General features: G+C 35.3%; 1 protein-coding gene across 37 annotated transcripts in view; it reads right to left on the reverse strand.

Moving 5' to 3' along the window:
• NRXN1 (neurexin 1) overlaps nt 1–19379 on the reverse strand; it is a gene marked incomplete at its 5' end in the record, with an annotated part of 1133428 nt that overhangs the window by 155859 nt on the left and 958190 nt on the right. The window lies entirely within an intron of this gene.

Consider the following 19379-nt stretch of genomic DNA (forward strand, 5'->3'; position numbering starts at 1 on the left):
GGAATCTAAAGGACTTCTTCAAATCAATGGCTGCTCTTTGCAAACCCCTTTGTCCAATATTTATCTAAGTAAAATCTCTTCTCGGGTATCTCAAGCACCTGTGATCTGGGGAACTGTACTTTGGGAGATATTCCTGGTTCAGGAAACATCCTCATGAGACTTCCTAGCCAGTGAAATCTGACAAGAACAAACTTGAAAACCTGCCAGGTAGTGGCCCAAGTGTAACTCCGAGCCTGAGTGGAGATCACCAATTGAAATCCAGACATCCTACAGGATGCAGTAGGTACAGTAGTTTCATTGTATCACTTAGAATAAGACCATGAATTTCTCCACTGCCAGCAGTACTTCCCTTTAAACTTCAGCCATCTGTGATTTCTAGTGGATCCCTAAATACTGAACAGAATGGAGAGAAGAGCAAAGTATAAAAACGTCCAACAAAGTTTAAGCTGATGCGCCATTAGTTAGGACATTTGGAATTGATCCCCTCACATGTTCTTCTCTGTCATTTTATAATCCAGCACATCTATAGTTAGATAGTGTCATTTTCAAGGATAGGGCTAAACAAATTGGGCCACACAACTCTGGCCTAATTAACACTTCATTTGTATTTTTTCCTGAAGTCTTGAAATCCAGCTGGCGACTTGCAGTGACTTCAGTGAAAATCAATGGTTTGTTGGCATCCTCCATACAAGAACCCTTCAAACACTTCCAGACTGTTATGAGCTGACTTGTGTCCCCCCCCAAATTCATATGTTGAAGCCCTAAACCCCAGTGCCTCAGAACATGCCTGTATTCAGAGATAGGGCTTTTAAAGTTATGATTAAGTTATAATGACTCCTTTATAATAGGCCATAATTCAATCTAGCTGGTGTCCTTATAAGAAGAAGACACACAAAAAGGCACCAGGGGCATGCACACAGAGAGAAAAGACCATGGGAAAACTCAGAGAGAAGGCAGCTATCTGCAGCCCGAGGAGACAGGCTTCAGAAGAAATTAACCCTGCTGACACGGTGACTTCGGACTTCTCTTCTCCAGAACTGTGAGAAAATAAATTTCTCCTGTGTAAGCCCCCTAGTCTGTGGTATTTTGTTATGGTGGCCCTAGCAAATTAATATAGAGATAATGTAAAACTATTTAAAATCATATATTGCTGGCTTATTCACAGACCTTTGATGTTAAGCAGATGTGATTGTATTTTGCCACTAATTGCCAAAAAGTCTAGAAATGAGTACTTTGGATTTGCATTTTAATGAAGTACTACATTAGTGTCAAACTCATATCCATTTTAATTTTGGTTAAATAATACATTTTGTCCTTTTCTGGATTTGCTGCAAATCATAATCTGCACCACAATTCTGATAGTTAAGCCCAGTTACAAAATGAACTCTACCAATTTATATTTTGTATTATTTAAGTTAAAAGATAATGATAAAATTGATTTTAGTATGAAATATATATATTTAGGCATTGTTCCATTATGTCTATAGAACAATTTTTACAAAAGGAGCTATTTAACCTTTCATATCATTAAATGAAATTTCTCAAGTTAATAAAAATTATGTGATATTATCATTTTCTTTAGTTTGTGGCCCCCTATAGCTTCATTAACACAGATCACTGCAGTACTATTAAAAATTTTGCAAGAGGGAGGAGATATGGGGATATATGTATATGTATAGCTGATTCACTTTATTATAAAGCAGAAACTAACACACATTGTAAAGCAATTATACTCCAATAAAGATGTTAAGAAAGAAAAACGACAACTTGACAGTGTGGGGATCTTTCGATGTCAGTAAATACATAAAATCAATTTAAATTATTTTAATCCGTTTAAAAAAATTTTCGCGTTCGTGTTAGAGTTCTAATTTATTTTAAAAGTTCCCATGCCAAAAAAAAACCTACATAAGGTAAATCTCTACTAATGTTAATGGTTAAATTAGGTGAGATTCTTTTATTGAAATATACTGGTTTTCTTCAATTTACCAAGTATTGTGAGATCACAAAATGTTTATTGTGCCCACTTCCAAAACTCTAAAAACAAATTTTAAGTCCCAGAGGACAGAGCCTATATTATTCATACAAATTTCTATTCTTAGAAACTGCCTGAGGAATCTTTTAAAATAAACATAAAAATTATTCTGCAAGACGTTAATTAGTTTTTTGGGACTTGCTAAATAGTCATGCCAACAACAACAAAGAATAGCAACTTTCACTGTTAACTTGAAATATTTATCATCTGCTCAAAGCTGGATGGGTGTCTTGTTCTGTTCTCATTCTCTTTTGGGGCTTATCGCTGAAGAATGATGCCAATTCCAAGCCTCTGTGAAACAGTCCTGCCATAGCGTGACATCCTCCACTGAAAGTGCCCAGGGACAGTGAAAGGCCTGGCAAGTGGATAACTGTACCAGTTGGTGCTGAAACAGAAAGGCTTGAGTTCTATATGCATGCAATTATCTCAAGGTCCCTTCTATTTCCTGAGAAATTGGACACAGCTTTACCACTCCTACCTGTAGAGCCCGACTTCAATATACCTTTCGGCCTGCTTTTTACTTGGGAAGATGCTTGGTAGAAGGGAGTGGAGAAGCTTTGTCAGTGTCCTCGACTTCTGCTCTCTTCTAATGTTCCTGGGACCTGCATCCTTAAGAGGAGCCAAGCCTTCATCCTCAACGCCAGTGTCTTTCCATCTCCACTCTCCATGCTATAATATAGTCCAAGCACCGTCTGGACTGCTGTATCGTCTCCTATTTTAGCTCCAGACACTCATTCTGGCTCCCTCTAGTTTATTTTCCACACTTTTAAGTGGAGGGGTTATTTGAAATAATGTGTTTCTGCCGATAGACTGTAAGCTCATGAGAACAAGGATTGTGTCTGTTTCTGATCACCACTGTATTCCCTGCAGAGGGCCAGGCACATGGGAGATCTTAAAGGAATGTTTTTGAATGAATTACTAAATCAATTAATGAACTGTTCCCTCTTAGATACTTGTTTCTTCCACTATCCCTTGTCCTTCACATTACCATACCGAATCTCTCCACCCTGGACTCTTTATCAGTCCTATCTCATGCTCCCAGCCTCTTCTCCATGATCCACACTCACTGATTCCATCCTACATTTCCTTCTAATGCTGCTTCTTGCAGGTGAAAATAGGTACCCACAACAGTGATTGTTTTTCTAATCAATACATTAGGAAAACAGAAGAAATTCCATAATAAGTTTATATACGAAGTCAATTCTCTTCATGAAATTTGACACAATGATTCTCTGCTAACTACGTGTAGGGACATACAATGATTTTAGTTTGGATAGGAAAATGGGGAGTCAAAAAAGTCATAGGACTACTAATCTTTTTTAGGAAGTCCTTGGGCATTCTGAGGAGAAACATCACATATAAGCTCTTAGACATATGTAAATACATTATATGCTTAATATTTCAATCAAAAAATAGACAAACATGAAGGAAAAGAAGGCCTATGCTATAATAACTTGGTATTTAATAAAGTTTATGCCAAAAGAGGTATATGCAAGCCACGTTTTTCTTTTCTTTTAGCTGGCAGTGTAGTACACTAAACAAACCTCTGAGCTGAAAAAGCGTGGGTAGAGGGTCCCAGGCCTGTCACTAATGACACGTATAAACAGAGATACTTTATTTGACTAGTCTTAAAACAAAAAAGATTTTAGATTGCCATATTTTTGCATTTGATGACTAAGACATTTTATCTTATGACAAAGTAAGGGTCACAACATAGAATACTATCAAGAATACACAGCTTTTTAAACACTTTACATTGTCACGATAACTTGGGTGAAAATTATAGCACATGTAGCTGACATATTTCTCACCAAAAAAGAAAAGTGTCCTTTTATTAGCCCCAAGAGAATAAGTTTCCAGTTTGAAATTTGTGAAATCTTGATTTTCTAAATATTTAATCTATAAGGCTGTTAACATTTATGGAAAGATATGATCAAGTCTGTCTGAGTTTATGGAGTTAGAAAAACCCCAGGTTCAACTCTCAGTAATACACTCAACTCAAAGACATATTACTTAAACTTTGCAAGTGTCATCACATCTGTCAAATGGGGATAAATTATGAGATTATTTTTAAGAATGAGATGTAGGGCTTCCCTGGTGGCGCAGTGGCTGAGAGTCCGTCTGCCGATGCAGGGGACACAGGTTCGTGCCCCAGTCTGGGAAGATCCCACATGCCGCGGAGCGGCTAAGCCCGTGAGCCATGGCCGCTGAGCCTGCGCGTCCGGAGCCTGTGCTCCGCAACGGGAGCGGCCACAACAGTGAGAGGCCCGCGTACCGCAAAAAAAAAAAAAAAGAATGAGATGTAATTTGTGTTAAGCCCCCAGGTTCTGGTACATAGTTGGTGTTAACTCTATGATGGCTACTTTTGTTTTTATAGATTACACAGAATCACAGACCTGTAGAAATGAAAAAGACTTTATAGCTAGAGTCTGGTCTAATTCCCAACCTATTAAGGATGGTTTTGATAACCTTGACATGTTGGCCTCTTGAGCGCCACAGAATTAGAAGAGAGTAGGAAAGGTACCATGGCTTATTAAGAGTTTAAGTAAATTATCTCATAAAACTACTATTGTTCATGTTATTTCCGTTTAAAAGGAAATGAAAAAGTAAAGAGAGAACATCATCACACATTATGGGAAAATACAATAGATCTTCTTGTTTTGGTTTGGCTATACATTGAAATACTCTAATTGCATTCAATCATTAAACTTAGTTTTTCTAGTAAATGGCTTTTAGGTGTATTCAACACAAATAGCAGGAAAGTTCAAAGTATGAAACTGAAATTACAAATACAGCAAAAGAAAATAAATACCTATAATCCTTGGATTCCTATTGCAAGGGCAAGAAATTGGTAACATTATGAAAGCTACTTAGAAAAATGTAAATCAGGAAAATCAGATTTCCAAAAAATGTCTATATGTGTAGAAACAAAAATATAAAAAATAAGATTCCAAAATGAAAAATATCAGACCTGAGAGAAAGGCATTTGATTCTACTATACAGCTCTCTCCATCCTCACAAATTCTACTCCTCCTATAGTCCATTTTGGGGAGCCACTGAAGAATTGAGAAGCAGGAAGATATATAATAAAAGCAATTTTAGGAAGGTAAGCATCTAGGCTGTACACCTAATGGGTTAACATAATGAAGAACATAGACAGTCTATAGCTGATGATAGGAAAATTGTGATAAAGGTCTTACATAACTAAAACAATGCAAGTGCAGATAGAAAATGATGGAAACTGGGGAATCATTGAAGGAGGAATTACTGGAAACTAGTGGCTACCATTGGATTTAGTGCTTTGATGGGATAACTAGAAAGATTTTGATATATGGGGTAATAAGGTGAATTACGTTATTAATAACATGCTAGGAATGTCAGAGGGTAAGATGGTTTGGGGAGATATAATTCAGTTATAGAGTAAGAATTCAATTGCAATCAGGAATATAAATCTTTGTAAAAATGAAACAGTTGTGCTCATCACTACCTATTTGCTCAGAATATATTAAAATTTAACAGGAACATACCATTAGCACCAGTTACCAGTCTTGTCCAGGTGGACACTACTAATTTCACTTTATCATCATAGACTCAGAAACGTGCTCAAATTCTCCTGAGAACCCAGGGGAACTCAAGCTGGAAACCTATGGGATGTTCCTAACCCTAGGTCCATGTTGAAACTGCCCCCAAAAGCATTCTTTTGTCATAGTATAGATATCCCTTAGAAACCCACAAATTCTGGAAGGAAGTGGTTCTGATTGCCCTTCCTTAATTACTCCCTCAGCTTTAGTTAGTAGGATTGTTATGAAGTTATCATAAATACCCCATCACAAAGAGCAAGACCAATTTTTGTGCTATTTTGGAATCTTTAACCACCTGTGTTCTTGGGTTCATTCTCTCTCCTGTATGGAATGGCCCTATCACCAACATATGTCCATTCTAGACCAGACTCAGATGTTACTTCTTTTAAGCACTAAACGTGTGTATTCTCCTATCTACTTCATATCTCTTCCAGCTCTCATATTTACCTTTTGTGCTATGTAATCTTGCATTTCCCATACAATTCATGCTTCTCTAATGATTTATCTTTCCTCCCAAATTATACTTCAAATTCTTGTAGAGTAAAGACAATATTTTTTGCTTCTCTGTTCCCCACCAGTTTAGCCCACCATGGGACAACCATAAAGTGTGTCTTAGTACATGCTCATTGATGGATCACAGGAGTAACGGAGACTTTTGGCCTCCATTAGCTCCTTAATGTAGAATGTGTTTAAGAAATGGATAGGTCTAAGACTTCGTCTACTGTTAGCACTTTAAAGAATTTTATCCATTTTCTGATGCTTTTAAAAAAATTTCTAGTCGCTTACCTTTTTTCAATGCTTTCTAATTCAGCATGAAATAAATACTTGAGAAAAATATCTTTAGGCAGAAAGTGAAAAAAAACTATTTTGAACCCAAAATAAACATAATTTATGATACGTGAAACTTGATTAAGCAAAAGAAGATATTAAGCATAGATTTATGAATGACTGAGAATGTGTTGATATTTTAAGGTACTTTCAGTAGGAAAAAGGTAATAATTTCATATCTGGTTAAAGTTATTTTTAACCAGAATTATTTATTTCAGAATTATTATTTATATAATAATATTTAATTTTATTAATTTACTTAATATCTTCAGCTTCGCCACCTGAACAGGAATAAACCCAGCCAGCTAGCATAATGACTAACAGATTGATTCTAGTTTCTCCTGGTAAGAGACAAGCAATAGTCTCAATTCTATCTGGCAGTCTCACAGGTAAAGTGACGAATGTTCTGGATTGCCTAGGGCAGTGTTGGTATGTGTCTGTTATGCAGAAGTAACTATTAATAGTGCTTCTTTTCTCTCTCAGAACTGTGCCCATATGAATAGTGTTTACGGTCTCCTAATTATAGGGCACCATTGTGGGGAATTGAAGATGGAGACTTCCCTGATGGTTAGAGCCCAGACAAAAGGTAAGGTGCTTGGTATGAAGGAAAAGACAGCTCATTCTTTAGGGGACATCCTCTGTGTCAGGACACATGGCTTGCCGACCCATGCACAGATTGGATTCCAGCTTCCACTCATCCCCTCTGACGGGATATTGGTGAGTGCCTATAGTTAACTCACCAGTAGTAACTGTGTAACTATATGCAGTGGCCTGCCCATCAGCTAGCGTGGATTCCCTAATTCTCACGTATTAAAATTCAAAGGATCTGCAATACCTGATCCACATTCCCAACCTCTGTGAAATCTTCCCTGACTACCACACAGTACTCATTTCTCTAAATGTAACCAGAAAAGATTTTCTGTGCCACTCATTTACGTTGAGCCCAGCCCTTCCTCAGTGATGTCTCTGTAGTGTTTTGGCTCAGGGTGGGTTTGGAGGGCACGAGGGGATGGGGCAATTACACGTCTGAGGTTTCCGGAAAGACTTATCTCCATGTGTGTGAAGCCAAGTCTGGTAGCCAAGACAGGATAAATTTGTTCTCAGAAGGAAATGCACATTAATATGGGGATATTAGTACCTATTGTAATTACAGAATTTCAAAACTAAACTACTTTGATCATTAGAGTGAGGCTAACACTTACTGAGTACTCACTACTTACCACGTTTTTATTAACTACTAAGTATTTTGAAACTAATAACTCATTGAAAATTCAAACTACCCTAAGAAGTAAGTACTAACATTAACCCATTTTACAGATCAGGAAACTGAAGTACAAAAAGAGGTTAGAGAACTGAGCCAGAAGTCACATTATCTATGAAGTACTGTAACTAAGATTTGAACCCAGAGAGCCTGACTCCTGAATTTTCTCTCTTAACCTCCACACTATCCCACCTTTAATCTTGTGGTAAGTCTATAGCCTAAGTCTAAAGTTTGGTCATTTGATGTGTAGTCTATATTTCCTATCACAATTTTAGTGTTTAAGAGGGGTATACAAGTTGGATTTGGCACTCACTTCTGTATTTAGGTAAACAATACCCAGGAAAAAAAAGAATAACCAGAAGAGGAGGAGGACATAATCCCAAGGGAAAATTCCCAAGGGACACTTGAATGTTCTTTCAAGTTCTGAGCAGAAGAAAGAATAACCATTGGTATCAGGACCTCAGCACAACAAAGGAGCTATCTGGTGGGAACCAGGAAGAAATTTTTCTGATTTTTTTTTCTTACCGAGACTAAGAATAAATAGTGTAGACAGCATTGCATAATACTTCAGAGCACTGGAGTGAGCTTTGGCAAGTAACCTAATTTCTCTGTGTTTACTCATCTATCCCAAGGAGATACTACAAGCTGCCTTGTAAGATTTTGTGAGCATTAACGAGAAAATGTATGTAAGAAAACCACCACAGTGCCAGTATGGAGTGCCCAGCATAGAATGCCTAACTCGCTGTTGCTGATTCTAGATCCTACCAAAGCCAGGAATTGAAATAAGCTCTGTGAGCATCTGGGATTTGGGGTGAGTTCTCTTTACCTCTTCACCCCAATCCTTGAGCGACACCATTTTCTTTATTGAGTCAATGTGATGGATTTAATCTTCTATTTGAACCCCACTTCCACAAAGCACAAGCCTCATCTAATTATCCCCAGGTGTGTTTCCTACCGTGATGGCCACCATCCTGCCCCTCTTTTCTGCAAAGCAAACCTCTGCGTTTTAAAAAGTTTCTATTTGTTTCTCCTCTAACCAGAAAATACACCCTCATCCAACTCCTCTGCCAAACTGAGCAATAAAAATAATAAATGAGAGAACTGAAGACTCCACGTGGACTTCTAAAATGCTCCAGCAAATGTGACCCTGAAAAATGATTATGGCGTGCTACCAACTAGTTGACACTGCGTAGAAAAATGAAGCTAAATGTCCTTCTATTCTGTCCAGTTTTATATCTCACGTATCTAGCTAAAATACTTCATGGCTTCATTGGAAATACATATGGTAATATCTAGACAGACTTATGTTAGGTATCTTCTTTTTTGGGTTCTCAACGGTCATTTTAAATGTTCAGGCCACCAGTATAGATAATATGCTCAAGATGACAAATTACTTCAATAATACTTAACATGAGGAAAGTTAGTCTCAAATTTCCAGGATGTGGGTTGGAACCTTAGATGCTTTCTAATGCAGTAAAACTCATAAGGCTAAAACCAAAACAGACTTTTAAATGTTTAAGATGAAAGTCTTTCTCTGAGAAATAGTCAACCCATGGGGCTAAATCTGACACAAAATATTCATCATAATTTAAATTTTAATATATGGCCTATTTAAAAGCTTCATACTTCAAAAGGTTTTCACATTTATTATGTCATTCTGTCTTAATTAAAAACTAAAATATTAGATTAGTTTACAACTTTGGATTATTACAGAAATTAGGTTAATATTCCTTAGGAATAAATGCACTTTCCTAATAACCATATGAACATGTTAATATACAATTTAGTCACAACAATTATATCTAACTTAGTTTTACAAAGACATGAAGTTTTGTGGTTTCAAATCTTTTTTTCTGGAGTAATGTTATAATATACAGAATTGAATAAAAGGTATTTTTAAATGAAAATCATTAAAAATTTTTTTATTAAAAATATTAAGTTAAAGAAAAGTTGTAAAAGATAGTAATGAGAGTTCTACATAACTTACATCTAGCCTAACCTACTGTTAACATCTTAAATAACCATTGGACAATTACCAAAACTAAGAAATTGATGTTGTTAGTACACTATTAACTAATGTAAAGACTTTATTAGGTTTTACCAGTTTTTAACTCATGTCCTTTTTGTGTTCCAGGATCCAGTCCAGATTCCCACATCGTATTTGTCATGATTAGACTGAGATCACAAATTTTAATTGAGAATACAAAGAATACCAGAGAAATAAAGTGCCTCTCTCAGCACATCATATCAGGAGGTGCATGTGGTCCATATTTCTTATTACTCGTGATGTTTATTTAACTCAACCACTTAGTTAAGGTGGTCTGCTGAGTTTCTCTGTGGAAAGTTTCTATTTTCCCCTTGCAGGAGACACTTTTCGATTACATAAATTACTAGCCTCTACTCAAACTTCTACCCATTAATTTTAGCATCTATTGGTGAATCTTGCCTTCAACAATTATTACTTTGAAGTTCTAATGTTGAATTTCTACTTCCATCACCCTTCTACATTTGGTACTGGAATTCTTCTGTAAGACAGAGCGGTGCCCACTCCCGCACATATCTATCTATCTGTCTGTCTACTCAATCACTTAATATCAGTATGTGCTCACAGATATTTATTTCACTATTTGGGTTATAATCCAATACTATATTTTGTTGCTCAAATAGCTCCTTCTGGCTAGTAGGAGCTCTTTCAGATTGGTTTCTGTGTCCTTCTGTCATGCCTTTATATCAGGGGTCAATAAACTGTGGCCGACAGGTCAAATGTGTCCCTCTATCTACTTTTATAAAGATTTATTGGAACATAACCACACCCATTCATTTACTTATTATCTATTGTTGCATTTGACCTATAGTGGTGAAGCTGAGGAATTGTGACAAAGATCATGTGGCCCGCAAAAGCCAGATATTTACTACCTGGCTTTTTACAGTAAAAGTTTGCCAATCCTTGCCCTAGATGGATTTGTTTTTTTTAAATTGAGAACTTTGGATAGTGCCAAAAATGCCTTTGTTTGTCACATTTGAGGTAGTTCATTCATAATACAGAACCGTGAATATATATTTTCCTAACTTAATTAGTTATAACATTTTTTATGTTAAGGATCTATTTTTCATGGAAAGGAAGGAGTGGCTTGTCAGTGTTCTCTTGGAATGAATTAAGTACATATATAAGAGAATAAACTATTATTAAGATTAGGAATGTGATGGGGAGAAAAAGGTGAAAAATTAACTAGTACAGAGAGAAAAAGAGATAAACTATCCTTCTCCATGAGTTCTAAACTTTCCTCTATACATGCAAAGGGCTTTATTACCTTGCCCTCACAATAATAAAAAGTAATCCTTTCCAAAGGTGTCAGACTAATAGTCATTTTTGTCTTGACTGCATTGGACACTGTTATTTCACCATCACACTTCATAATCCTCAGATGACTTACCAATAAATCTATCCAAATGAGACCCTCAAATCACACACTTTGATTTTAAGGATATTTATTATGCAATGCACCAATGTTAGAATTATAGCAAGCACAGTATCAGTGGTCAAAATCCATTTATTGGAAGGATTATGACATTCCTGTAATCATATTTGAGAGAACAATTTTTCTAAATTGGAAGTACAAAAGTTGGGCTTGTTCTGTTAAAGAAAAAGAATTTTATCTGAACTAGCAGAGGCTACATCCAGGGCAACATCAGTGGTTAGAAGGTTATTATTATTAGAAGGTTAATAAAGGGCAGTTACATTTCATTGGAAGCTTGCTTCATTTGGGTAGGAGGAAGTTCCTCCTCATATGTTCATTAAATAGACTTTAGTTTTTCCTCTGAATTCCAGACCTCCTTAAGATCACCCAGAGCAGAGGTTCTGCATTCTAATTCAAAGGTTAATGGTCCATAAGGATGTTGAGGCACAACCCCTAAAAATCATATGCATCACTGAGTATACATGCAGATATCTGTGTATTTTTCTAAAGATAAGATGCCCTATTTATCAGATTCTTATAAAGGCAGAGATTCAAAGGAAGTTAAGAAAAATTGATCTAGATTAATCTAAAACTGCAGATAGTCACCTAATTTTTGTACTTCATATAGAACTTCAACATTAGTGTATGAAATTTTTACCTTTTTGCTATTCTGCTACCTCTTGAACAAACTGTCATTGTTTACTAGGAAAAAAATGACATTTAATACCAACTAATTCCTGAGCTAACAAGATAAGAAAAGTGGGTAGACAGCAGACAAAGGGAAATAGTATGAAAAGTACGAGCCTTACTCATAGGTGGTACTCAAATGCTCACATTAAGAGTTGAGAGGAAAAAAAGCAAATAGTAGAATTTTTAAAAAACTGTTTAATCACACATAAAAATACTAGTTTTTATCAGTATTTATCATAAAAATATATAAATATTCCTGGGCAATTTAATAAAACCTCTTGATAAAATAGGAATCAGAGTGTTTGAGAAAAAATTAAAAGGGCCCATCATTAAGTTGGGAACATGGCTGATCTCCCACTGAACTCAGGTAATTATAAACTATGTTACAATAAAGATACTTTTGGATAATAATCAAATTATAAAAGCATTGTCACAAAACTATAAATCTCTACAAAATCAACCGAACACCTGCAAGTTTCCTGAAAGCCTAATATCCTTAAAAATGTAATTTCTCTGACTTTTAGCCTTTACCTATTTCTGAAAACCTATTTCTATCTCAACTCCTAAAAACTAAATTTTCATTTACAGTGGCAACTATATTTTTTGTATCTGACATAAGTGATTCATTGTTTTTAACTAGTAGGTAGATTCATTATCCTGATCAGTACTTCTGAAGAAGAGTCCTTGAACCCAATTCCTCAGTCAACATTTTCGGTTACCTTCACTTAAAATTTATGATAATGCCATTCTCTGTTTAACTCAAGTATTTTTCAGGAGTGAAATCAACACCTCCCTTTATTATGATAAGAATTTAAATCTCTGAACAAATTGTAATTTGGAAACAATGACGGGGAACAAGAAGATAAAGGGGGAATCTTCTGGAAACCATGAAGAAGGGCTGCCATTTATATATATTTATATTATCTATGTTTGCCAGACTGTGTAGCCTAAATGATGCCCATCAAACCATGAGAGAACCTTTCTCTTTCTTTTATCAGAAAATTAAAAATCCTAATATGGTTGTGTTACAGTAACTGTAAGCACGCTTTGATATTAAAAAAGAAAAAAATGCAGGTCACTGAGAATATATTAGAACAAGTGAGAAGTCTGAGAATATATCATTTCTTTCCATCTCCTTGGATACAATTTCTCTGAAGCTAAGCATTTTAGGTAGATGTATTTAATATACTGCTCAATAAAAAGTTCACTATGCTTCATCATTAAGAAAAGCCCCCAAAGTCTCAGAAGAACTGAACACCGTGAAAGAAGATAATTAAAACGGAAAAAGTCAGAGTTTTAGTCACTAATTCTAATAAAGCTATAGTATTTGAAGTTTCAGATTTCTCACAGTATGAAGCTTTACTTTGGATAATTTGGATTAGTAAACAGTTAACTATATCAAACAGAAAGCCAAACATTTATATATTCACATAAATATTTATCCATGCACCTATGTATGTTTTGGCTAAAAAACATGAGCAAGGGCTTCCCTGGTGGCGCAGTGGTTGAGGGTCCGCCTGCCAATGCAGGGGACACGGGTTCGTGCCCCGGTCCGGGAGGATCCCACATGCCGCGGAGCGGCTGGGCCCGTGAGCCGTGGCCGCTGAGCCTGCGCGTCTGGAGCCTGTGCTCCGCAACAGGAGAGGCCACAACAGTGAGAGGCCCGCATACAGCAAAAAAAAAAAAAAAAAAAATAAGCAAAAGACAATGCTTTGACATTGAAGTTAAATGAGGAAATGGGATTTATTCAACAATTATTTATTAATTATTTATTATGTGCCAAGTCCTGATAATCATGTCTTCTGTTGGAGCCTACCCCAAACTTATAGTGTATTTAAAGAATGACTCACATCTTCTATATGGTTTATCAGTTTCCATAAGTGAGATAGATTTTCACTGCCTTACTTTGTAGGAGGGAAACAAAATTCAGTCACACTCTTCCCATATCTCTACATTTAACCAAGACAGGGGCAAGTCTTCTATTAAGATACAGTTTTTCTCCCGAATAATACTTAAGAATTCTTATACTTGAATCCTCTAAAGAACCATTCCTCTTCTAGCTACTGAAATCAACTAAGTTTCAAGTGATGTCACTGAGAAATAAATATAAATTAGTAAATATATAAAGTTTGAAATCATGTCAACCTAAAGTTTGACTGCTGCAGGAACAGTAAAACAGTATGAGTCATAATGGTTTCCTTAATTTGCTAATAAAGTTTTTAAAGTGAGGTTAAAAAATAATCAGTGCCTACTAATAAGTAATACTATTCAAAAATTTAGTGATAACAAAAACTATGGTTTTTGTAAGAAACTTATTTTTATTTCATGTGTTACTATTTTTTAACACTCATACGATAGCTTTGTGTGTATGTGTGTCTGTGTGGGTCAGTAGAAGCAGTAGGCTGTGACATGGACTAATATAGACAGTTATGCCTGACCATGTAAATTATAATGTTTAGTTATGAAGAATATACCTTGCTATGTTGAAGGATACATCTAATGATCTCTCTTCTGTTTGTTTTTTGTCTCCCAGACAGTATAAAGAAAAGCACACAGAGCCAGTAGACAGGAGTTTCCAAGTGTAGTTTTGGCACTGCCACTAACTAGCATAGTGATCCTGATCAAATCCATTAGCCTCTCCAAGATTCTTTTTTTTTTTGTGGTACACGGGCCTCTCACCATCGTGGCCTCTCCCATTGCGGAGCACAGCCTCCGGACGCGCAGGCTCAGTGGCCATGGCTCACGGGCCCAGCCGCTCCGCGGCATGTGGGATCTTCCCAGATCGGGGCACGAGCCCGTGTCCCCTGCATCGGCAGGCAGACTCTCAACCACTGCACCACCAGGGAAGCCCCAAGATTCCATTTTATTGTCTGAAAAATGAAGAAGCTGGTAGAGACGATCTTTGAAGTTCCTTCCCTCCTTCAAATTCTATGATTATAAATGAGGTAGATTTTCTCAATTATACCATCCACATAGTAAAAATTCAGTCAAAAAGAAATAAAAATATAAAAATCCTCAAACCAATGGATACTTTAGTACCATATAGGAAACTTTCAATGATGGAGTGGCTTAAATACATAATAATTAATGACTTGAACATAATTAATGACTTGAACTAAAAATCAATCAATTAATCTAAACTAAGTTTGTAGAATTTAAAGGGAAATCATCAATATGACTTTCCCTGAGCCCTGAAATATTTGAAGCCTTTGAAGATGAAAACAAAGTCAAGATTTAGAGATAATACCCATAAGGTCTTTGAGCCAAATTGAATGGTCATGCAAAAAGCATTTACACCCTCTCCATGAAGTTTTTCCTTGAGTTATTCCTCTTTCTTTCAAATCTTCCATCCCTAACCTATCTGCTTTGTTACAACACTCCAGATCACCATTTTCTCTTTTCTTTAAACTCTAATAGCAACTAAACCCTGTACTACTAACTTTGAAGCTAATCCATTTTATGTGACATTGGTAGGTTTTCAAAATCCTTCTTTGCCTCCCAGATAGACTAAACTCTTAGTAAACAGCAACTATATCTCTGACTTCCCTACTTATTCCTATCACAGGTTTCCATTTCATTGTTACCTAATGCAGTCTAGTGGCCCCACTGCAGAATCAAAACATTGAATAATCAATGGTTACATTGAGGGGGGGGGGACTAAAAAGTAGAAATGACTCTCCTTTTACTCAGTTGTTCACTAGGTCTTCTAATGTATTCTGTATTCAACCTCTTTATTTTCTCACACCCTCACACCTTATCTTAGGCCTTTATCTTTTGATACCTGGGCTTTTTAAAGCTTCCTAATTATTTTCTGTCTCTACCTCTTCCTGCTAATCCCATTAAAATGTAATCTAGCCTTTCAAGACCCAAATCAAATTTCCTATATTTTTTGTAGTCTTGCTAGACCACTCACTCCAAAATGGCTTGTCTTCCTTGGAACCAATTTTCCCTTTTTATCTTTCTTATTCAGAAATTAGCTGAATATGATATGATAACACTTGTATTTTCCCACATAGTATATTTTTAATCTTGAACATTTTTTACGTATCTCTGTAACAAGATGGTAAGCCTAGGAAGTTCCCTTAATATAGTATATATTTGTTGATTTGATGTATTAACTTGACAGGAATAAAATGAATATTTGACCTTGTACAGAATAAATAACATCTTTTTGGCATTCTGTGGTAGACAAATGAAGTCAATGGTTTATCTTCGAAGGTAACTGTGGTTTATCTGGAGAAATCTTTAGTCTGGGCTAGTAAAATAATGTTAGGTTTTGTGGATTAACATCATGAGAAGACGAAGTCTATGTTTGTTGAGAAAGAAAATTTTGTAATTTTCTGTAACTGTAATTAAGAGCAAATCAGGGATTCATGATGCATTATATTCTAGAGCTTTAACTGATAAGCACCAAGAAATGGATTTCTCGACTTTAAATGGTTTGCAAAATATTATTTCTATACTTCGCTCCATGCACAGAAAATAATGAAAACTGGGTCTGCTATTCAGAAAATTCAATATTTATTCTAACACGTGAACTGTTGAGTTATGAGAATATTTCATACACTCCAGAAGAGCATAAAATCTACCTCTACTAATTAGTTTCTCTATGAAAGCCTTCCAGACAATTACAGGCTAATACCACTGGTCAATGCTTTAGGTAATTTTCATTAAAGGTATAGTGTTGCTGCCAGATGAATTGCTTCATATAAAAGCACTTACCATAAAATCCTACAATGGAAGGTTAAGTGCTATACTTAATTACTAATTTCAATCCCTATTACCTATATTTTGCAGTGCAGGCACTTAAAAAGGAACCAAATATAGTCTGTTGGTTTCCACTTTCCTGATGACAGGATTTAGTGGTAAAAGCATTAGTCCATCTGTTTTTGAATAATAACAACAACAAAAATAACTTTTAAAATAAAAATAGTCATACCACAAACCAATATAAAAGAGATATGCTAGACATTTCTATTGAGCTCATACATAAGATCACTTTGTTCTAAAAACTTTAATCTAGATGACACATACTTGTAAATTTGTATTCAGTCTTCATGGCATTGTAGCAGATGAAGCTGAGAGAAAAAGGTATTTGAAATTTTCATGGCTTATTTCCTACCTCAACAACATGCTGAAATGCACACAGAGCAGATGATTAATAAAATGCTTGATGACAACCATGGTGACTCCCCTGAGTTCTTTACACATTGATCGTTAACTTTTTATATGTATAGATCGAAATTCCTCACAGCTGTTCTAATTTTCTCAAGGGCAGATTCTGTGTTTTACCCTTGCTTGTATCCTTCAGAATAACTGCAACTTTGCTCACTTTTGATTTAGTAATAACATTGAAAATACTTTTTGGTGAAAGGACACTTAGAATCTTGGACTAAATATAAAAGGTGGCATCTAAATTGAGTATTGCTGAAGAGTCGTTCCTTAATTATCACGATTTTGCCAGCTTCTGCTTTTTAAATATATTTTATATTGTTTCGTATACTGAGCATCCATTTAATTGGTACATAAGACATCATATGTGTTAAACAACTATTAGTCTAGAAAAAATATAGAAATATTTGTTGACTTAATTAATTAACACTGCTCCAATCTCAGCTACTGACATTCAAATTGGACATTAGCATACCACAAAAAGCCAGGGATCATGTCTTTTTTGGAGTATGCCTAGAATATAGTATCTGGTATGTGTACAGTTAAAGGGTTGTTAGTCAGATAAAATATATTAAAATAGTGAGGTCTAGAAATTTTTAAAAACATAAAATATTTATCCAAGCGCATTAGTGCATTAGAAAACGAGGTTCTGATTATCTATGCTTGGGAAATGCATACTATATTTCTCTTCTAGAGATTCATTATGGTATTAATATAACAAAATACAAGCATAGATATTTTTAACTTAGTTAACCCAGAATTTCCCAAACTAACTTGAGAGTGGGACTTCCTCTCTCCTCTCATAAGTCACCATTAACATTCTCTAGAATACGGCACTTAAAGATACTAGTTTGGAAGTGTAAGAGTGAAAAGTTACTAAACTAAGATAATTTTAAAGAATTAACTGGTGAAACAAAGCTAGGCTTCAAGAGGCAACTGCCATACTGTAATAGTAACAGGATTTATCATTTTACATGGTCAGGTTCACTGTTCACGGATGACGACACCCCAGGAGCAGAGTCTAGATCTCATCCTACTTTATATCTTCAGTGGTGTCCAGTGCAATGACTTCCTCTCAGTAAATAGGTATTGATTAATGTGGATTTTAGGAAATTCACCAGTTTACGTTTCTGTTGTTTCACTAAGGCTGCATTTATCATAAAAATTACATTTCTACTAGGATTCAGTACATGCAATAAGGGATTAGCAGGGGCTATGTAGCACTGCATACATATTTAAGTTACTTTCTTTCCAGATCTTCCATTCCTTAGTCTTATTAAAGTTGGTAACAGAAGGTGTGCATTCTTGTAATTGTAGTTTAAAACCGGGATAATTCCAAGGACATCAATTCAGCAAATATTTATTGAGTGTCTACTATTTGCCAGTATTATAAAAGGCACTGGGCATATTATTAACGTGCTTGCTTCTGAATTTTGTCATAGAGCAGGGTATGTTTTTTATTACATTTAATTCAGCAAATACTTGTAAAGCACCAGATTTATAGAAGAGGTTTGAAATGTGGCTTGAAGATGTAGATGCTGTGAATTATAAAAGGTCCAAAAGGGTATCACAGACATTTCATTCCATAATTGTGCATAAGTAGTACTAAAAAAATTGATCTTTATTTAGTAAGTTAGTTACTTCCTCGAAATATTTCTTTCAAGAAACAAATACTGTAATAGAGAAATTTATATATAAATTTTGGTAATCATTTTTATTGTGCAAAATAAAAATTTCTTTTTATAATCTTTCTTTATACTAATCTTTCTTTATCTTTCTATACACAGATAAATGAGACTGATGTTTTTAGTAACCTCTTTTGTACTAAAATATGGAAAGGATAATAATTTCAGTAAAATACCTTTGGACTTTTAATTTGGATTTTACTTTAAAATAGGATTTTAAAAATTGAGAATATATGCAATCACAAGTAACACTGGTTTAAGTTTCTAATCTACTGCCTCTGTTTCAATAACAGTACTGACAAAACTTATTAATGATGATCAGGATAATTTTTATGTTATCAATAATAGCTTGGCATACATTTTATAGACTTGAAATGACTAATACTACTAGTGTCACAGAATCTTTGCGAAACCCCATGGTTATATGATAGTGAAAACAAATTTCATTTACTTACATGTTCTTATAACTGCTGTTTTATGGTACTATATATAGTTCCTTTACTATTTCTCTGTTTGTCCCATGGTCCTCCTGCAGCTTTCATGAGTTTCAGCTATGTACCACCATCAAAGGAACTCTCCTCCCATTTTCTTTCAGAGAAAAATGGTATGATATTCCCTCTCTTAGGTTTAAATTTTAACTTTGTTACTTTTGACAAAGCCTTTCCTTTGTTC

This window comes from Leucopleurus acutus, assembly GCF_964270905.1.
Source record: "Leucopleurus acutus genome assembly, chromosome: 12".
Lineage (NCBI taxonomy): Eukaryota > Metazoa > Chordata > Mammalia > Artiodactyla > Delphinidae > Leucopleurus > Leucopleurus acutus.